At 43.4% G+C, this 23,207-nt stretch overlaps 1 protein-coding gene across 1 annotated transcript in view; it reads right to left on the reverse strand.

Annotated features, from left to right (window-relative positions):
- Positions 1 to 11,765, reverse strand: part of aars1 (alanyl-tRNA synthetase 1) — a 62,689-nt gene extending 50,924 nt beyond the window's left edge. The window contains exon 1 of the mRNA XM_063066608.1: positions 11,666 to 11,765. The gene's annotated coding sequence lies outside the window, so the exon portion shown is untranslated. The remainder of the gene's footprint in view (positions 1 to 11,665) is intronic.
- Positions 11,766 to 23,207: the final 11,442 nt, after the last annotated feature.

The following is a 23,207-nucleotide window of genomic DNA, read 5'->3' on the forward strand; positions in this document are numbered from 1 at the left end:
GATTCAGTGACTAGGCTGTGTAGATGTAACTGTGTTTTGTTGCACAAGATATTCTAATAAAACCAATGGAGTGCAACACAATCATTTAGTTGATTTTTTTAAAAAATCAATCCAGTTAGCCTCAGTTTTCCCCAACAATCCTATGATACTTTTCTGCCCATTCACTCTGAAAGCAAACACAATGTTTTGATCACCTTAGCTGCCAATCTGTTCATTATCCTAGCCATTTGATTTTGTTTTAAAAGGCTTATCGCAGTGTGTCTGGTAATCACCTTAAACCTGACGCTCTCTTTATCAACCATTCAGCCACTGGATACATTCTCTATTTATACTTCGTCCAAATTATTTTTAAACCACTACTGAATCACCTCAACACTTTTGTCTCTAACATGTTACTGGGACCTGACAAATTTATTGTAGGACATAGTGGGAAGCCAGGGAAGAAATTCCTGGAGCCATGTCAGAAAAATTCATATCATGGTGTGGTACCAGATATACTGGAGGGTAGCTAATATGGTGTCTTTTTTTAAGAAAAGCTACAAGTACAAGCAGGGAACCATACACCAGTAAGCCAAACATCAGCGGTGGTAAAGTTACTTGGGGGGAAATTTGAGTGACAGGATCTACCTGCATTTAGAAAGGCAAGGGCTGAATATTCAGCATGGCTTTGTGTGCGGAAAATTGTGAGTAACAAATCTGTTCATTTGAAGAGTTTCTTGTTTGAAATTGTTGTAGCACTGTACTGCTGCCACAAACAACAGATTTCACATTATACATATGTCAGTGATAACAGATTTGATCCTGAGGTAACCACGAGGACTGATGAGGTCAGGAAGGCAGAAGATGACTTTAGCAAGCCCCTTGACAAGGTCCCACATGGTCGGCTGGATTAGAAGGCTGCATCACGTGGAATTCAGGTTGAGCTAGCAAACTAGAAACAAAACTGACGTGGGTAAAAGTGAGTGCGGCAGTGGAGGGCTGATATTCTGATTGGAAACCTGTGACCAGTGGTATTCCACAGGCATCAGTGTTGGGTCCACTGTTCTTTGTCCTCTAAAGATTTGGCTGTGAAAGTGATTGACCTGCTTAATAAGCTTAAGGGGGACATGAAAACTTGATGGTGGTGTTGACATTGACGAAGTTCATGTAAGATTACAATATGATTTAGAGGATTTCAGGTACAAGTAAATCCAGCCAGAGGGCAGTGGTTATATGGAACAGGCTGCCAGAGGAAGTGGTACAGGGGAGACAATTACAATATTTAAAATACATTTAAACAAGCAGATAGATAAGAATGATGGATATGGGCCAAATGTTAACTTGCAGGTCAATTGGGAAAATCAGGTTTGCAATGGATCACAAGAAAGCATAATTGTCGAATGCCTAAGAAATAGTTTTTTAGAGCATTATGTCCTTGAGCCTACTAGGGGATCAACTATACCAGATTGAGTGTTATGTAATGAGCCAGAAGCAATTAGGGAGCTTAAGGTAAAAGAACCCTTAGGAACCAGTGATCACAATATGATTGAGTTCAACTAGAAATTTGATAGAGAGAAAGTAGAGTCTGACATAGCAATATTTCAGTGCAGTAAGGGAAATTGCAGTGGTATAAGAGAGGAGTTGGCCAAAATAAATTGGAAGAAGCTGCTGGCAGGGATGACAGCAGAGCAACAATGGCATGCCTTTCTGGGAAAAATGAGGAAGCTGCAGAACGTGTGTATTCCAAAATTGAAGAAATACTCAAATGGCAAAATAGTGCAACCATGGTTGACAAGAGAAGTCAAAGCCAATGTAAAGACAAAAGAGAGGGCATGCAACAAAGCAAAAATTAGTGGGAAGATAGAGGATTGGAAAGTTTTTAAAAACCTACAGAGAGCAACTAAAAAAAATCATTAGAAGGGAAAAGATGAAATATGAAAGCAAACTAACAAATAATATCGAAGTAGATATTGAAAACTTTTTTCAAATATGTAAAAAAATAGAGATGAGAGTGGATATAGGACCGCTAGAAAATGAGGAAGGAGAAATAATAATGGGGGACAAGGATACGGCTGATGAACTAAATGAGTATTTTGCGTCAGTTTTCACTGTGGAAGACACTAGCAATGTGCCAGATGTTGTAGTGTGAAGGAAGAGAAGTGGGTTTCGCTACTTTTTCAAGGGAGAAGGTGATCAAAAAGCTGAAAGACCTAAAAGTACATAAGTCAACCGGACCAGATGAACTGCACTCTAGGGTTCTGAAAGAAGTAGCGTTAGAGATTGTGGTGGCATTAGAAATGATCTTTCAAAAATCATTGGACTCTGGCATGGTACCAGAGGACTAGAAAATTGCAAATATCACTCCACTCTTTAAGAAAGGAGGAAGGTAGCAGAAAGGAAATTATAGACCAGTTAGCCTGACCTCAGTGGTTGGGAAAATGTCGAGTCAATTGCTAAGGACGCAGTGATGGAGTACTTGGTGACACAGGACAAGATAGGATAAAGTCAGCATGGTTTCCTTTAGGGAAAATCCTGCCCGACGACCCTTAACACATAAAGGGGATGCAATGGATGTGGTATATTTGGACTTCCAGAAGGCCTTTGACAAGGTGCCACAAGAGGCTGCTTACTAAGGTAAGAGCCCGTGGTATTACAGGAAAGTTACCAACATGGTTAGAGCAATGGCTGATTGGAAGAAGGCAGCGAGTGGGAGTAAAAGTATCTTTGAATGGTTGGTTGCCAGTGACTAGTGGTGTTCTACAGGGGTCGGTTTTGGGACCACTTCTTGTTATGCTGTATATAAGTGATTTAGTTGATGAAATAGATGGCTTTGTTGTCAAGTTTGCAGATGGCACCAAGACTGGTGGAGAGGCAGGTAGTGTTGAGGAAACAGGTAGGACGCAGGAGGAGTTAGGCAGATTAGGAGAATGGTCAAGAAAGTGGCAAATGAAATACAATAGAAAATGCATAGTCATGCATTTTGGTTGTAGAAATGAATGTGCTGACTATTTTCTAAACGGGGAGAAAATCCAAAAATCTGAGATGCAAAGGGACTTGGGAGTACTTGTGCAGAACACCCTGAAGGTTAACCTGAGTCAGTGATGAGGAAGCCAAATGCAATGTTGGCATTCATTTTAACAGGTCTAGAATACAAGAGCAGGGATATGATGCTGAGGCTTTATAAGGCACTGCTGAGGCCTCATCTTGAGTATTGTGAACAGGTTTGGGCTGCTCACTGTAGAAGAGATGTGCTGGCATTGCAGAAGATCCAAGGGTGATTCCAGGAATGAAAACATTATCATACAAGGAATGCTTGATGGGTCTGGATATGTACTTGCTGGAATTTAGAAGGTTGAGAGGGGGATCTCATTGAAACCTTTCGAATGTTGGAAGGCCTAGATACAGTAGATGTGGAAAGGACATTTCTCATAGTGGGAGAGTCTAGGACAAGTGGGCATAGCCTCAGGATAAAGGGGCGTCCATTCAAATCAGATGTAGAGAAATTTCTTTAGCTAGAGGGTGGTGAATTTGTGGAACTTCTTGCCACTTGCAGCTGTGGAGGCCAGGTCATTGGGTGTATTTAAGGCAGAGATTGATAGGTTCATGATTGGACATGGCATCAAAGATTACGGGTAGAAGGCCAGGAAATGGGGTTGAGGAGTAACAAAAAAAAACAGGATCAGCCATGATTGAATTGCGGAGCAGACTCGATGGGCCAAATGGCCTAATTCTGCTCCTGTATCTTATGGTCTTAAGTTGCAATTTAGGACTAGCTCCATTCGGCAACTTGGTTGCTATGGACAAGTTGCGCCAAAGGGTCTATTTCTAGCCTATGACTCTATAATTTTGTCATTTAATGCTTACAAATCATTCCACATTTCTGGAATAACCCTCTACTAAGCCTTCACAACTTTTCTGAATTGTGGGGTGCTGAACATTGTGGGCATATTTATTTTGGCACCAGATTGTGTGGCTACTCTTGCCAGCTGTTTTTCGCACATCCTTAGGTAGTGTTGGTTATTAATGCAAACATTTCACTGTATGTTTCAATGTACATGTGATAAATAAATGATTGAACTGGAATCTGAAGTATTGGAATACCTTCGTTGGGGTCTTGTTGGTTCAACATTCATATAGGGAATGGAATGGCTCAGTGTTGTTCTCCAATGTTCACTTAGTGGAAGAACAAACTGGACCAGGACAGTATCCCATCTATTATCATTCTACAGACCACACCATTCAGGGACTATTTCTCATTTGTAACTGTATATTTTCTATCATAACTATATGTACTGTGTGCTGTTAGTAACGAGTGGCCTGAGAGGAATGCTGTTTCGCTTGGCTATATTGAATGTGAACTTGAAAGAGAAAATGCCCTACTTGTTTTTCTAAACAAGGTCCATCTCTTGATTACAGACTGGTCTGGAAAAATAGGAGAACCAAATTTCTGCTGTATGTAATATCCAGACTTATTCTCTCCCAGTGAATCTAAAAGTGATAAACCATACCAAGACTGTAAACCCCAAAACAGAATCTCCACCAAGTATGTAGATAATGTTTTTTATTTCGGGTGCCACAGTCAGTATGATGCTATTACAGTTCAGTGTGTCTGAGCTCAAGAGTTCCAACCCAGCAGAGTCTGTAAGAAGGTTATACATCTTCTCCGAAGAGCGTGGGTTTCCTCCCACATTACAAAGAGTACTGGTTAATAGGTAACTGGTATTTGTAAATTGTCCCGTGGCTAGGGTTAAATAGGTGGATTTCTGGGCAGTGTGGCTCATCAGGCTGAAAGGGTCTGTTCCATGCTAGATCTCTAAACAAACAACTTCTCCATGTCTATAATTACAGAGTTATGGAGTCAGAGAGCACAGAAAAGACCATGCAGCCAATTGGTCCATGCAGACCAAGATTCCTATTTAAACTAGCTACATTTGCCCAAAATCCCTCTGAACTTTTCCTGTTCAAATACCTTTTAAACATCATTAATGTACTTCCTCTGGCAACTCATTCCAGATACTGACCACCCTCTGGGTGAAAAGGTTGCCCCCCACCTCCAGGTTCATATTAAATCTCTCCACTCTCAGCTGAACCAACTGAGGGAAACGAACTGTGTGCATTCACCCTAGGCCCTTGAATTATATACACATCTAGAAGCCACTCCCCTCATTTTCCTAGCACTCCAATGAAAAAGTGCCAATCTGCTCAACCCCTCTTTATAACTCAGTACCTAAAGACGCAGCAACACTTAGTATATCTCCTCCTTCTCCTCTCATTCTCCTAACGGCATTTTCCCTGTAGCAGTGACAAAAACAGAACACAATATTCCAAATATGGCTTGACCAACTTCTATAGCCAATGTTCTGACTGATGAAGGCCAGCATGTCAAAAAGCTTTCCCTCACTCTGTCTACCTAAAATGCTACTTCCAGGAATGTGATCAGAGGCTCCTCTATTCTACAACACACTATAGGATTTGACTGTGAAAATCATTTTTCCGCTCAAAATGCAGCACATCATACTGATCCAAATTAAACCCCATTTGCTGTTCCTCAGCCCACTTACCCAGCTGACCAGGATCCTTCTGTAAATCCTAATAACTATCTTCATTATCAATTACAGTAAGTAGGCCGATGTCATCTGCAAACTTACTAACCATCCCCCGTACATTCATTGTCATCTGACTGCATATACAGTTGCAAGAAGTTTGTGAACCCTTTGCAATTGCCTGGTTTTCTGCATTGATCACTCATAAAATGTGGTCTGCACTTCATCTAGGTCACAATAATAGACAAAAACAATCTGCCTAAACTATTAACCCACAAACAGTTGTACTTTTTTTCATCAATACTGAGTATACCATTTAACAATTACAGTCTAGGTTCAAAACCGTATGTGAACCTCTGGGGTAATGCCTTCTACAAAAGCTATTTAGAGTCAGGTGTTCCAATCAACAAGATGAGATTGGAGGTGTGGGTTGTAGAGGTGCCCTGCCCTATTTAAAAAAAGACACACAAAGTCAGGTTACTGACAAACCTGCTCTTCTCAAGAAAGATGTGTTTATTTGCACCATGCTTCGATCAAAGCAACTTTCGGGCGACATTAGAAGAAAAACAGTAGAGATACATGAAGCTGGAAAAGGCTACAAAAGCGTTTCTGAAGACCCAAATATTCATCAGTCAACAGTAAGAGAAATTGTCTACAAATGGAGAAAATTCAGTACTGTTGCTACTCTCCTTAGGAGTGGACATCCTGCAAAGATCACCCAAGAGCACAACAAGCAATGTTGAAGGAGGTGAAAGGGTAAGCTTCAACTAAAGGGTACAGCAAATGACCTGAAGAAATCTCTAGAACTTGCTAAAGCCTCTGTGCATGTGCCCACTATAAGAAAAACACTGAACAAGAATGGTGCTCATGGAAAGACACCACAGAAAAAAACACTGCTCTCCAGAAAAAAATTGCTGCACGTCTCCAGTTTGCAAAAGACCACCTGGATGTTCCACAAAGCTTCTGGGACAATGTTCTGTGTGCCAGACAAAAGTTGAACATTTTGGCAGAAGTGCACACTGCTATGTTTGGAGGAAAAAGGGCACTGCACACCAACACCAAAACTTCATCCCAACCGTGAAGCATGGTGGAAGGAGCATCATGGTTTGGAGATGCTTTGCTGCCTCAGGGCTTACAATTTTGAATTCATTGTTCCCTCAATGATTGCATCAAGACATCTTACATGAGAATCAGGGTAGAGGTCCATTACCTGAAGCTTAGTAGAAGTGGATGATGCAACAAGACAATGATCTGAAAGACAAGAGTAAATCAACAACAGAATGGTTTAAAAGGAAGAAAATTGGTGTTTTGGAATGGCCAAGTCAGGGTCCATTTGAGATGCATGGGCATGACCTGAAGAGGGCTGTCCATGCAAGGAATCTGAGAAACACTGATGAACTGAAACAGTTTTGTATAGAGGAATGGTCTAAAGTTCCTCATCGCCATTGTACAAGTCTGAGCAGTAGCTACAGGAAACATTTTGTGGAAGTTATTGCTGCTAAAGGAGGTTCTACCAGTTATTAAATACAAGGGTTCACATACTTTTACCAGCCTGGACTGTGATTGATTAAACAACGTGTTCAATAAAGACATGAAAAGTATAGTTGTTTTGATTATTAATTTAGGCAGATTGTCTCTGTCTATTATTGTGACTTAGATGAAGATCAAACAACATTTTATAATTAATGCAGAAAACTGGGTAATTGCAAAGGGTTCACAAACGTTTTCTTGCAACATTTACAGTAGAAGTATGTGTGCAGCATACAACCCTGAGATTCATCTTCCCAGGTAGCCACGAAACAAGGGAACACCGTGCAACCCATTCAAAGAAAACATCAAACATCCAACACACAAAAACAAATCAAACAGCAAAAAAAAAGCAAAAATTACAATATTTTAGAGATCAAACCACAGACTCTAGGAATGTTCAGTTCAGTTTAGCACTATATCAGTTGTTGACTGCAAGCACAGAACCAGACCCAAACAAAATCATACAAAATAGCAATAAAAAAGAGTAACCTGAAACAAGAAACATATTACATGAACTGCAGAATCCAATCACAAACCACGTCAATTGCCCAAGACCAAGGTATCATCAAGCGAGGGGAGAAACCAGTCAAACGCAGGCAGAACACCCGTTTGCCTTCTGCTGTCATCCTTGCTGAATTCAATCTTGTTCGATGCTTTAATCAGTGAGAAATGGAGCTGATGATGAGCTCACACCCCATCTCCAAGCTTCTTAGCCTGCAGGTCACACACTCCGCCTGAAACCTCACCGAACTCCCCCAGAGACAGCAGAGCGCCAGATCACCCAATCGGCCGGAAAATGTAAATCACAGGTTCCAATCATAGCAGATTTATATTTGAAAGTAGTTTTGTGAACTGTCTGAAGGACTTCGCCATTGGTCGTGTTGTTCACTGGCACCCACAAAACATCACACACGGCAAGTAGAACAAAATATTAGCACAAATAAATTAATGAATGCCTACAGTGCACAGAACAGGTAAACAGTAAACACCTCACTGTCCGAATGACGATATCTCAGTGGTGGTAGGATATTCATTCTCATCCAGGTTATTGATATAGCATTGAGCTCACTACAGGGGCATGGAAAACAAATAATCCTTGTTGTTCTAAATGCTTTTATATCTTATCCCTCAGAATTCCCTCCAATAACTTACCTACCAAAGACTAGGTTTACTAGTCTATAGTTCCCAAGTTTTTCTTTGCAGCCCTTCCAAATTAAAAGCACAACAGCCACACCCATCTTCTGACACCTTCACTAATGATTATGTATATTTCAATAAGAGCACCCACATTTCCTTCTAGCCTCCCAGGATGTTCCGAAATATACCTGGAGATTAATATACCTTTAAACATTTTAAGACATCCAATATCCACCCATTAATTATCTCAAGGTCCAAAATCTTCATGTCTCTCTCTGTGATAAAACCAAATACTCTTCGAGAACCTCCCCTATCTCCAATTGTTCCACACAAAGATATCCCATTCCCTTTTTCCCTTAATATACTTATAAAATCTATGTGGATTCACCTTAATCTTTTCTACCAAATCTCTCCAATACCCCCACCCCTTTTTGCTCTTCTCCTTCCTTCTTAGATAAAGATAAGCACAGCACAGAAACAGGTCCTTTAGCTCACCAAGACTGCACCTGGCATTTAAACTACCTACTCCCACCGATCTGCATCGAGACCATAGCCCTATACCTATCCAAACCTCTCTTAACGTTGAAACTGAACTCGCAGGCACTTGTGCTAGCAGCTCATTCCACACTCTCATGACCCTCTGAATAAAGAAAGTCTACCCTCAAGTTCCCCTTATACTTCTTACCTTTCACCCCTAACTCATGACCTCTAGTTGGACTCTCCAGCCAACCTCAGTTCAGTGGAAAAAGCTTGCTTGCACTTACCCTATCTATACCGTCATAATTTTGTATACCTCTAACAAATCTCCTCTCGATCTTCTGTTATAAGGAATAAAGTCCGAACCGAGTCAATCTTTCCATATAACTCAGATCACCCAGACCCAGCAACGTCCTTGTAAATTTTCTCTGTACTATTTCAAACTTATTTACATCTTTCCTGTAGGCAGGTGACCAAAACTGTACACAATACTCCAAATGAGGCAATACCAACATCTATTACAACTTTAGCATAACATCCCATCTCCTGTACTCAATACATTTATTTATGAAGGCCAGCATACCAAAAGCTTTTTTTGCGACCCTATCAATTTCTGACTACATTTTCAATAAATTATGGACCTGAATTCCCAGATCCCTTTGTCATACTGCATTCTTCAGTGCCCCTCCCCATTCACTGTGTAAGACCTACCCTGCCTGGTCCTACCAAAGTTCAACACCTGGTACTTGTCCACATTAAATTCTATCTGGCATTTTCCAGCTGGTCCAGACCCCGCTGCAAGTCATGATAGTCTTCTTCACGTCAACTACACCCACAATCTTAGTACCATCCGCAAATCCGCTGATCCAATTAAGCACATCATCATCCAGATGGTTGATATAGACGATGAACAATAACAGAGCCAGCATCGATCCTTGAGGCAGACCATGAGTCACAGGCCTCCAGTCAGAGATGCAACCATCTACCACTCTCTGGCTTTTCACACAAAGCCAATATCTAATCCAATTTACTACCTCATCTTGAATGCGAGTGACTGAACCCTCTTGATCAACCTCCTATGCAGGACCTTGTCAAGTGCCTTGCTAAAGTACACATCGACAACATTCACTGCCTTGCCCTCATCAACTAACTTCCCCGAAAAGCTCTATAAAATTGGTGAGACATGAACTACCATGCACGAAGCCATGCTGACTATCCTTAATCAGTCCATGTCTATCCAAATACTCATACATGCGCTCCTTTAAAATATCTTTGAATAACTCACCCCACTACAGATGTCAGGCTCACTGGTCTACAATTTCCTGGTTTATTTTTAGTCTTTTTAAAAAGACAGAACAACATTAGTTATCCTCCAGTCCTCTGACACCTTACCTGTCACTAAGGATGATTTAAATATCTGTACTAGGGCCCTTGCAATTTCTTGAGTAATCTCCTGCAAGCCCTATACTCCTGCTCTGATTCACTTGATCTTGGCTGCTCCACTTGACCCAAGCCTCCTTTTTTCCTGAAAGCCTCAATTTCCCATCAATATACTGCAAGAGGAAACCTTCTTGAGCACACTAGCAAATTCCATCCCATCTAACCCCTTAGCAATATAGCAATCCCAGTCTATATCAGGAAAGTCGAAATTGTCTACTATGTCAACCCTATTATTCTTGCAATCACTTTGCATAATTGTTCTTCTAATTCCCATTTACTACCTGCAGGCCCACAGTACACTCCTAACAATGTGATCATCCCTTATCTTTCAGCTCTACCCATAAAACTTCACTGGACAAACAAAAAGCAAAAACCTTTATGTTTTCGTTTGGTGCCAACTGCCGACTTAGCCCTCTCATTTTTTTTTAAATACGTTGATCATTTTTCCAGAAAGTGAATCATTTCAGACAGCAGCACATACAGAATGCTGGAGGAACTCAGGCAGCATCTACGGTAAAGAGTAAACAGTCGGCACTCTGTACCAAGACGCCTCATCAGGACTGAGAAGGAAGGGGGAAGATGCCGGCATAAAATGGTGGATAGGGGAAAGAGGCGAGCTGGAAGGTGATATATGAAACCAGGTCAGGGACTGGAGAAGAGAGAGACTGACAGGAAAGGAGAGTGGACCATAGGAGAAAAAGGAGGATGGGAACCCTCACCCCACCTTTTTATTCAGGCAGCTTCCCCTATTCTTCCCAGTCTTGAAGAAGGGTCTCGGACGGAAATGTCGTCTGCCTGACCAGCTGAGTTCCTCTAGCATTTTGTGTCTGTCGCTTTGGATTTCCAGCATCTGCAGATTTTCTAGTGTTTACGATCTACTGTAAGGCACCATAGATTTCTTCCATAGAAGTTAATTACTTGCACCCCTTTGCAACGTAAGGCACACCGCAGCCAATGGATGTACATGTTCGCACAAACAGCAATGCGATAAATCACCATATAAGAATTTTGGTGATGCTGACTCCTTGGAGCTGATGCAGTCTTTTTTTCCCCAAAAACACTGCAATAGAAGGACATCCTCAATTAATGACCCATCTGAAAGACTGCATCTCTGACAGCAGAACACCCCTTCAGCACTGCATTGCTGTATTCAAATCAAAAGGCTCAGCAGAGCCAAACTACCCAGAGGACTAGGTGCAGTGACACGAGAGCTTCACCCACAGCAGTGTAAACTGAAACTGAACTGAACTGGCCCAGTGATACTACCAACCGCCAGCGGGCCCAGATGAAACAGCGCTACCCAGAACTTCATCCTCAGCAGTTGCTAAAGACCTGCCCCAGTGACGCTACTCAGAAGAGAGAAAACTGACCAGGGATCTGGTCCAGTGTCACTAACCGACAGCGGGCAGGCCCAGGACACGGACACACAGCATCACCCACCAGCAGTGCGCTAAACCGCCCAGGAAACCAGAGCGACACAGCCACCTCTCACCTGACGGGCTACAACACCGACGACCCGCCATTAACCCGACACGTTAAGATCAGAACCATAACATTACCGAGTCCACGAGTCCACGCCAGCGCCCACCACCGCCACGATACTGCCCGCAGCTCGGTGCCGACTCACGACCTCCCTCCTCCCTCCACACTGGTTGGCTGGGGTGGCGTCATGTGGCCAGAGTTCTGATCTCTTATTGGCTAAAAGGCAAGTCAATCATGCGAGACCGCAGCGTCTCGCTTTCTTTTCACCGGCTGATGCAACGGAGGGGCCCACGTGACTGTAGGGAGCGTGCGCGCCTGGATCTCCGTCCCCGCGATCCGGAACGCGCAGGGCGCTGCAGTGCGCAGCTGGTAACCTTCAGGTATCGCTGTCGGCAAGTGCATTTGAAAAGACCTTCGTGCACGCGCACCTGGTTTTGGAAAATGCTCTCTTTACACTATACATAGCTTATCTTTCTTCAGGGGTTACCTAATTCAAGCAGAACGATACCGGTTTTATGAACAGTGACTCCCGCAATCCAAGCTCACCTAAGCTACTGCATGTAACGAGCTCATTACCAGATGGGTAGAGGAAAAGATTCAGGAATGTGCTCGAAGCTTCGATGAGGAATGATTAGCCAATGCCGGTATACCGCACCCTGTACGATACAAAGAACCCGCCCCATCTGTGAAAAAGTCTGCTGCCCTACTTTGCCCTTAGAACCCAAGTCGCTTTTGATCCTGATCGACTGCCCCAATATAAGAGGTGGGGCAATTTAGCAAGTCTCAGAAAGTACAAAGTTCTGGTCGGAAAGGGTACACTAAAAGACTAAGCAACACACACAAAAAATGCTGGTGAATGCAGCAGGCCAGGCAGCATCTCTAGGCAGAGGTACAGTCGACGTTTCGGGCCGAGACCCTTCGTCAGGACACTATAAAAGACTAACATCAATTTGCAATAAGGTAACTTTTTCATGGGTGAGAAGATTCAGGAAAGAAACGGCAAGTCTTATTGACAGCAACCAAAGGTATTTAGGTGGGGGGGGGGAGGGAGCAAAATTAAAGGTTTACAGCCTTGAGTTGATGTGTTTGGACAACACAGTTACAAGTATGGGGGTGCTCTTGCTGCTGGGTCTTGGCACAAAATGATGACAATTCCTCTCCCTCACAGATGATGCCTGACCCCCCCCCTCCGTCTTGCTGTAGGTTTCAGCATCTGTAGGCATTTGTATATGTGAAGGGAGGGCTCTTTAACTTTGATTACAACCAGTTCCCCTTACTCATACTGTGATCAAGAGGTCTGTCTATTTTCAATCTGTTCGAAATACCCCTTTTTTAAATTTAGACTTCAATTCTAAAATGAAAAATAACATTGTAGCAATTATCCAGAGACCCTGGGACTCAAATTTCCAGCTCCACATCTATCTATGCAGTACAACTGCTTTTTACACGCAGGACCAATCCTACCAGTTAGACGCAAAAGGCACTTTCCCACCATCTGTTAGAACATAAAACATAGAACGTTACAGGCTTTTCAACCTACCATGATGTGCTGGCTTTTTAACACTAATCTAAGATGAATATAACCCTTCCCTCGTTCCATTTTTCTATCATCAATATGCCTATGTAAGAGTTTTTTAAATGTCCCTAACATATCTGCCTCTACCTCTACCCTAGGCAGGGTATTGTGTACACCCACCACTCTGTGTAAAATATCTACCTCTGACATCCCCACTATATTTTTCACCGATGGCCTTGAAGTTATGCACCCCTGCATCAGCCATTACTGCCCTGGGAAAAAAGTGTCTGTCTGTCCACTCAATCCATGCCTCTTATCATCTTGCACACCTCTATCAAGTAACCTCTCATCCCCCTTCGCTCGAAAGAGAAAAGTCCAAGTTCATTCAACGACATGCTCCTGATCCAGGCAAAATCCTCGTAAATCTCCTCTGCACCCTCTTTAAAGCTTCTACATCCTTCCTATAATGAGAAGACCAGAACTGAACACAATATTCTAATGTGGTCTAACCATGGTTTTATGGAGCTGAAACATTACCTTGCAGCACTTGAATTCAATCCACTGACTAATGAAGGCCAACACACCGTATGCCTTTATCCTGCCATCAACCTTGTATTCTGTCTTCCAAAGTGAATCACCTCTGAATGAACTCCATCTGCCAATTCTCAGCCCATCTCTGCATCCTTGTTAACGTCCCGTTGCGACTTCTAGCAATCTTCCACACAAATCCTCAAGTCCACCAGCCTTTGTGTCATCTGCAAATGTACTAACCCACCTTTCACTCCACAAATTTGCACCTGGCTCTCTTTACACTAGACATAGCTTCTCTTCTTTCAGGGGTTACCTTAATAAACAATTTTACTAAACTCACATGCAGACTGCTACCAGTTTTATATGTGGCAGCTCCCACACTCTAAGCCTATTCAAACTACTGCATATAAAAAAACTCATTTGAAACCCTTTTAAGTCACTATCCTGACAACATTTTCAGCTTGAACTATCATAAGATCATAAGGACATAAGCCGGGAAGATGTGGAATCGATATGGGTAGAGCTGCGTAACACTAAGGGGCAGAAGACGCTGGTGGGAGTTGTGTACAGGCCACCTAACAGTAGTAGTGAGGTCGGAGATGGTATTAAACAGGAAATTAGAAATGTGTGCAATAAAGGAACAGCAGTTATAATGGGTGACTTCAATCTACATGTAGATTGGGTGAACCAAATTGGTAAAGGTGCTGAGGAAGAGGATTTCTTGGAATGTATGCGGGATGGTTTTTTGAACCAACATGTCGAGGAACCAACCAGAGAGCAGGCTATTCTAGACTGGGTTTTGAGCAATGAGGAAGGGTTAATTAGCAATCTTGTCATGAAAGGCCCCTTGGGTAAGAGTGACCATAATATGGTGGAATTCTTCATTAAGATGGAGAGTGACATAGTTAATTCAGAAACAAAGGTTCTGAACTTAAAGAGGGGTAACTTTGAAGGTATGAGATGTGAATTAGCTGAGATAGACTGGCAAATGACACTTAAAGGATTGACGGTGGATATGCAATGGCAAGCATTTAAAGGTTGCATGGATGAACTACAACAATTGTTCATTCCAGTTTGGCAAAAGAATAAATCAAGGAAGGTAGTGCACCTGTGGCTGACAAGAGAAATTAGGGATAGTATCAATTCCAAAGAAGAAGCATACAAATTAGCCAGAGAAAGTGGCTCACCTGAGGACTGGGAGAAATTCAGAGTTCAGCAGAGGAGGACAAAGGGCTTAATTAGGAAGGGGAAAAAAGATTATGAGAGAAAACTGGCAGGGAACATAAAAACGGACTGTAAAAGCTTTTATAGATATGTAAAAAGGAAAAGACTGGTAAAGACAAATGTAGGTCCCCTGCAGACAGAAACAGGTGAATTGATTATGGGGAGCAAGGACATGGCAGACCAATTGAATAATTACTTTGGTTCTGTCCTCACTAAGGAGGAAATAAATAATCTTCCAGAAATAGTAGGGGACAGAGGGTCCAGTGAGATGGAGGAACTGAGCGAAATACATGTTAGTAGGGAAGTGGTGTTAGGTAAATTGAAGGGATTGAAGGCAGATAAATCCCCAGGGCCAGATGGTCTGCATCCTAGAGTGCTTGGGGAGGTAGCCCGGGAGGTGGTGGATGCGTTGGTGATAATTTTTCAAAACTCGTTAGATTCTGGACTAGTTCCTGAGGATTGGAGGGTGGCTAATGTAACTCCACTTTTTAAAAAAGGAGGGAGAGAGAAACCGGGGAATTATAGACCGGTTAGCCTAACGTCGGTGGTGGGGAAACTGCTGGAGTCAGTTATCAAGGATGTAATAACAGCACATTTGGAAAACGGTGAAATGATCGGACGAAGTCAGCATGGATTTGTGAAAGGAAAATCATGTCTGACGAATCTCATAGAATTTTTTGAGGATTTAACTAATAGAGTGGATAGGGGAGAACCAGTGGATGTGGTATATTTGGATTTTCAAAAGGCTTTTGACAAGGTCCCACACAGGAGATTAGTGTGCAAACTTAAAGCACACGGTATTGGGCGTAAGGTATTGGTGTGGGTGGAGAATTGGTTAGCAGACAGGAAGCAAAGAGTGGGAATAAACGGGACCTTTTCAGAATGGCAGGCGGTGACTAGTGGGGTACCGCAAGGCTCAGTGCTGGGACCCCAGTTGTTTACAATATATATTGATGACTTGGATGAGGGAATTAAATGCAGCATCTCCAAGTTTGCGGATGACACGAAGCTGGGTGGCAGTGTTAGCTGTGAGGAGGATGCTAAGAGGATGCAGGGTGACTTGGATAGGTTGGGTGAGTGGGCAAATTCATGGCAGATGCAATTTAATGTGGATAAATGTGAAGTTATCCACTTTGGTGGCAAAAATAGGAAAACAGATTATTATCTGAATGGTGGCCGATTAGGAAAAGGGGAGGTGCAACGAGACCTGGGTGTCATTATACACCAGTCATTGAAAGTGGGCATGCAGGTACAGCAGGCGGTGAAAAAGGCGAATGGTATGCTGGCATTTATAGCGAGAGGATTCGAGTACAGGAGCAGGGAGGTACTACTGCAGTTGTACAAGGCCTTGGTGAGACCACACCTGGAGTATTGTGTGCAGTTTTGGTCCCCTAATCTGAGGAAAGACATCCTTGCCATAGAGGGAGTACAAAGAAGGTTCACCAGATTGATTCCTGGGATGGCAGGACTTTCATATGAAGAAAGACTGGATGAACTGGGCTTGTACTCGTTGGAATTTAGAAGATTGAGGGCGGATCTGATTAAAACGTATAAAATCCTAAAGGGATTGGACAGGCTAGATGCAGGAAGATTGTTCCCGATGTTGGGGAAGTCCAGAACGAGGGGCCACAGTTTGAGGATAGAGGGGAAGCCTTTTAGGACCGAGATTAGGAAAAACTTCTTCACACAGAGAGTGGTGAATCTGTGGAATTCTCTGCCACAGGAAACAGTTGAGGCCAGTTCACTGGCTATATTTAAGAGGGAGTTAGATATGGCCCTTGTGGCTACGGGGGTCAGGGGGTATGGAGGGAAGGCTGGGGTGGGGTTCTGAGTTGGAGGATCAGCCATGATCATAATAAATGGCGGTGCAGGCTCGAAGGGCTGAATGGCCTACTCTGCACCTATTTTCTTTATGATTTAGGGGAAGTAGGCCATTTGAGTCTGCTCCACCATTCAATCATGGGCTGATCCAATTCTTCCAGTCATCCCCACTCCCCTGCCTTCTCCCCATACCCCTTGATGCCCTGGCTAATCAAGAACCTATCTATCTCTGCCTGAAATGCACCCAATGACTTGGTCTCCACAGCCGCTCATGGCAACAAATTCCACAGATTTACCACCCTCTGACTAAAGTAGTTTCTCCGCATCTCAGTTCCAAAAGGACATCCTTCAATCCTGAAGTCGTGCCCTCTTGTCCTAGCCTCCCCAACCATGGGAAATAACTTTGCCATATCTAATCTCTTCAGGCCTTTTAACATTCGGAATGTTTCTACGAGATCCCCCCTCATTCTCCTGAACTCCAGGGAACACAGCCCAAGGGCTACCAGATGTTCCTCGTACGGTAACCCTTTCATTCCTGGAATCATTCTTGTGAATCTTCTCTGAACCCTCTCCAATGTCAGTATATCCTTTGTTCTGCTTTCCAGCCATACAGATCACTTCCTTACAATACTGCACTGAAGTGGTACAAGGGACAGCAATAAGGTGCAAAACCATTGATAAAAAGAACCTAATGACATGAGGATCTTTAAAGAAATGCAAGAGCTGTTTGAAAGCAGACGCAGTTGCACTATTTGAAAGAGGTGGATAAGAATGTCAAACATGAGAAAATCTGCAGATGCAGTAACCCAAGCAACACGCACGAAATGCTGGAGGAACTCAGCAATCTTTTCCATTGATGCTGCCTGGCCTGCTGGATAAGTAGAACATGCACTCACTTATGCACCGTCAGTCACGAGAAGGTTGTGAGTAGCTATGTCGTTTCAGGATTGGGAGTGGCTGAAAACTATTGTGAGCTACCTAACATCAATACACAGGAATGTATGCATGACTATAAATAGAACACTCCTCGTCAGAGAGATCTTCAGCAATGTTCTCACCTGAAGCATAGTCATTTGCTGGAAATTGAGCTGCTGATAGGGTGAATGTACCTAAGGTATTGGAGCTGTTGCAAGTGGTTCACATGGTTAATGATGGAGCCCGTGCGATCAGAGCAGTGCTGGGTTCGACTGTTGAAGGAGACCGTGGTGCTGGAAGAGACTCTGCTCGGCCAGAGCTGATAGTTAATGGAACTTGCATGAGCTTTAGTAGGAACCATTCGAGACAGATTTTCCTGAATGCAGTCAGGATGAACGACCTGGTTTGTCAGGAAAAGATCACAATCCAGCATAGTCTGCTTACAAAAGAGGACATTTGCGTAAATGTTGAGATTTCATGTTTCCTGTGTCTTGGTAGCATGTAGTTCTAATTATTCCAGTATAATAATTAGGGGGTGGGAATGTGGAAGTCATGTGTCTGTTCTCTTTGTACTCTGTGTTGTGCGACTATTATGTGTATTACGGTAATTGGTCACATGAGTGGGGGCGTGGTAAAAGCTAAGGGAATAAGTTACGTATTCTTGCTTTGTTCATGGCAGTTTGCTGCTGGGGATCGACAGGTGTCCTATCTTTTGTTGACTGTTCAATTATGCTTAACTTACACTTGGGTATGCTTCAAGTTTTATCGTTTCAAGACTGTGTGTTGGCAAACAGTGGACCTTTGAGTTTTGGAACAATCAGTATTGGAATGAGGGCACAATTCAGCAGGGGTTGCCAGCAGAAGCAATTTGATTCAGTTAGAATTGGCTGCTACAGGAGCTGAGATGGACTGTTTACAATTAGGCAGCAGTTCAACCAGAGTTGGCTAGGAAGCTCAGACAGAGTGAGCTAAGGAGCTGAGCTCATGGATGACCGCAGACTTGTACAGGGTGGAATAAAGGGAACACTGGGATTGTGAAGACTAGAGGCAGAATAGGAGGGGGAATGGTTTCTGCACCAAAGGGTTGGAATGAGGTGGTTCTTGAAGTGGAGGAGGCCTCTCTGTTAAGTGGGTTCTGAAGCTGAACTCAGGATCAAAGGTGACCCAAAAGTTATAACTGGTACTGTATTGCCCAGTGTCAGCTCGGGTCAGGGAAAGGAATGAAGTTACTGTTTGGGGAACTGAAAGTTGAATTAGGAGTTGGGCATTCAGCCCCCCTGAACTTCCTCTGCCATTGATCTTCATGTCAGACCTTGTATCTTAGTACTACATTCCTGCTGACTCATAATGTTATACACCAACAACTAGACCTTGCCTTAGTCTCCCTTGTACCTAACAACATATCTCCCGGCTGGTTTAACAGGATGAACTCATTTCCCTTAACAATGAGGACAATAACTAGAGGACATTAGTTCAATATGATTGGTGGAATGGGGAGTTGGAAAGGAATTTCCTGGACAGCCTCTCCTTGTAACAATAATTCTCCAGTTCTGGGAACACCTGCACTTTATCCATTGCATCCTTCCCACAGCAAGGTGATCAGAATTGTACATGTACTGCCCTGGGAAAGGTTTCACTGCTAATGTAATGGTTTCTCTGGGTTATGACTTGAGATAATGGGGGCTTTGGAATGTGCGGCATCCAATGAAGGAAGGATTTTATTTCTTGTGTGCCCGAGAGCGACGTATTCACGGGCTTTTGTTCGACGGAAGATGGAGAGAGAAGGTGCCAGAACAGAGAGGTCGTAAACTGCAGGACAGAGTGGACATGGAATGGGGTCGGGAGTCGACAGCGCCCGGGGGGAATGGATGGAGAACGAATGGGCAGGAAAATCAAGAGCTCCAACATGCACATTAGACTGTTTCATTAAAATGGACCCTTTTCCTTTTGCTTTCTTTACTAACACTCTAGTCAAATTAAGAATTATAAAGCTAAATGATTTAATTTGCATGTGGTGCACCGTTTGTTATTTCGTGGTACTGATTTGTAACGGGAAAGATCACGCAGCATCCACACAAACGAGATTTCACCAGTCTTCCCCTGGTAACACAGGGCACTGAACCTAGGGTTGCATACACTTTAATTGTGTTGTCACCTAATTACTGTTTCCTGCTCTGGTTTTCAATTACTAGGCCAATAAAGGCAAGTTTCCTGTGTGCCTCCTGAATCACATTGTCACCTTTCCTGGTTCCTTCAGGGATCTGCACTTTAGTTCCCAGTGGCCAACCTTTATTGAGCTTTCCCTTGCCCTCTTCAAATACATGACTGTGTCCTTCTCCACAGAAGAATCCATTTGTCATGTTTTTGCCTACATGACTTATCCATTGATATTTCAACACAGTCTATAACTTTCATCAACTTGCACCCTCTCCAAAGCCTCAACATCCTTCCTATAGTGGGGTGACCAGAACTGTTTACAATTTGGAGTTGACAAGACTCCAGAGTGGCCGAACCAGAGTTTTATAAAGTTGCAACATAGTCCCTTGACTTTGAACGCAATGCTTCGACTAATAAAAGCAAGCATTCCATAAGCCTTCTTAACCTCCTATTGACCTGTGTAGCCACTTTCAAGGAGCTATGAATGTGGACCCCGGGATCTCTCTGCTCAGCAACACTGTGAAGGACCCTGCCCTTGACAGTGTGCTGTGTCCTTGCATTTACCCTACCGAGGTATAACACCTCACATTTATCTGCAACGGATCTATATTGCGCTGTTTTCTTTGCCAGTCTTCTACACTATCCTCAACTCCACTAATCTTGGTATCATTCACAAACTTACTAACCCATCCATCTACATTTTCGCCCAGGTCATTTATATACATCTGCAAACAGCAGAGGTCCCAACATAGATCCCTGCAGAACTCCACAAGTAACAAATCTCCAGCTCAAACAAGCCCCTTCAACCATACCCTCTGTCTACTATGGGTAAACCAATTTGCCATGGTTCCCATGTATCTTAATCTTCTATTAGCCTCTCATGAGGGATTTTGTCAAATGCCTTACTTAAATCCATGTAGACAACATCCACTGCCCTACTCATCAATCTCTTTCGTCACCTGGTTAAAAAACTCAATTAAGTTGGTAAGGCACGACTTGCCATGTACAAAGCCATGCTGACTCTCCCTAATTATGCCATGGTTTTCAAAATATATCCTATCCCTAAGAATTTTCTCCAGCAATTTCCCTAGAAATGACATGAGACTCACTGGTTTATAGTTCCCAGGATTTTCCCTTGTTCCCATCATAAATAGAGGTACAACATTAGCCACTCACCAAATCCTCCAGGGCCTCACCTGCGCCTAGAGACGACATGAGGATACTGGTCAAGGCCCCAACAATCCTGTCTCTTGCCTCCTTCAATGACCTGGGGTAAATCCCATCAGGCCCTGGGGACTTATCCACCTTAATACGCATGAGGAGATCTAACACCACCTCTTCCTTGATCTCTAAATGCCATAACATATTTATGACTCAGCACTGATCTTCCAGTCCTCTGTGTTCTTCTCTTTGATAAATACTGAAGTAAAATACTCATTAAGGACCTCACTCGCATTCTCCGCATCCAAGCAAATATTCCCTTCTTATCCTTGAGTGGTCTTACCTTCTCCCTCGTTATCCTCTCTTGCTCTCGATGTATGTTTAGAATGCCTTCAGATTCACCTTAATCCTACTTGCCAAGGACTTTTCATGGCCCCTCCTGGCTTTACTAATTCCCTTATTCAGTTCTTTATTGGCTTCTTTCTCGTCCCCGTGTGCTTCATTTGATCCTGACTTCTGAAGCTTTACATCATTTTCCTTTTTCTTCTTGACTAAATTCATCACCTCTCTGGACATCTAAGGTTCTCTTATCTCTCCATCCGCGTCCTTCCTCCTAGCAGGAACATACCTTTCCTGTACACTGTGCGATTGATCTTTAAACACCCTCTGATGTGGTGCCAGTGTAGCTTACTCACGGCTCACTAACCCTAACAATGTGGGAGGAAACCCTCACAGTCATGGGCAGAACGCACAACCTCTTCACAGGCAGCATTGGGAATCCAACCCTGATCTTACAGGCCAGTTCTGTAAAGCAGCTCTAGCCACTGCTACCATGCCGCCACTTTTTTATACCTTGCCAGAGCCCATTATACTCCATCAAATACACTGTCCTGATTGATCTCTCTATGAAGGTTCTCAGTCATCCAGGTCATTGTATATCAAGCAGTAGTAAATCAAGGCAACTCGACTTGCTGTGTCGTCTGGAAGACGTTTCACCACTCACCCAAGAGGCTAGCAATTTGAGAGAAACTTAGAAAGCTTGCAGCTACCCTGACTGGGCCTTCATCAAGACAGCAAGAAAAACCATTAGGGACATCAACCCAACAGACAGCAGACAGAGAAACAGCCATCCCATATGAGGCTGAAGTTTCAGAGAAACTCAGAAGGATTTTCTACAAACACCAAATCCCTGTGTTTTTCAAACCTACAAACACACTCTGTCAGAAACTCATTCACCCCAAGGATCCCGCATCCAAACCCAAGCAGAGCAATATTGTATATGCTATCCAATACAATGAGAACGGAATGATCCGTATATCAGCGAGACAAAGCAACCACTTCACAAACAGATGGCCCAACATAAGAGGGCTAGCACCTCAGGTGAAGACTCGGCTGCATATTTACACCTAAAGGACAAGGGACGCTCCTTTGATAACAATGTGCACATTTTGGACAGGGAAGGCAGGTGGTCTGAAAGAAGGCATCTTTGTCAAACTGGAAAACCCATCCCTGAACAGAGGGGGTGGGGTAGAACACCACCTATCGGCTACTTACAATGCAGACGGAACATCTCTACACTGGCATCTCCACAACAGTTCACACCTCCATTCATGCAAAGATAAGACTAATAACCCTCTCATTACCTCTACGATGCTTAATGACCCTCAAGTGATTGCTATTCCTTTAAACAACTCACAGAGGTTATAAACCAGAAAACTACTCACCATGGATCAGAACTGAAGAAGCCTTTCAGATGAGTGGCGAAATGTCTTCTCGACAAAACAGCAAGTCCAGCTGCCTTGATTTACTACTGCTTGATTCCCTTACTAAGCTCTAAGAACTAAATAAAAGTACAGAAGGGATAAACAGAGTGGCCATTGTCGGGAGTAGGCCAGTGGCGAGAGTAGAAGTGACAGACTTTGGCTCAAATGAGGCTTCAGCTCAGCGGAGGCGTCGGATCTGTGTAAAGTGTATGTTAAGGTTTCCTTTTTGTTTTTTCCCCCCTCTCTTACTGTACCAATTAAATGGCTGTGGTGTGGTCTTCGTGCCAGATGTTGGAGTCTTGGGAGACCCAGAGTCTCCCGGGGAACCACATCTGCGTGAATTACATCCGGCTGCAGCTCCTTGAAGACTGAGTTAGGGGTCTGGAGCAGCAGCTGGATGACCTTTGGCTTATATGGGAGAGCGAGGATACAATTGATCAAAGTTACAGGAAAGTAGTCACCCCGAAGTTGCAGGAGGCGAGTAGCTGGGTGACTGTCTGGAGAAATGGAAATGGGCAGTTAGAGCAGAGC

This window comes from Mobula hypostoma, chromosome 14, assembly GCF_963921235.1.
Source record: "Mobula hypostoma chromosome 14, sMobHyp1.1, whole genome shotgun sequence".
NCBI lineage: Eukaryota > Metazoa > Chordata > Chondrichthyes > Myliobatiformes > Myliobatidae > Mobula > Mobula hypostoma.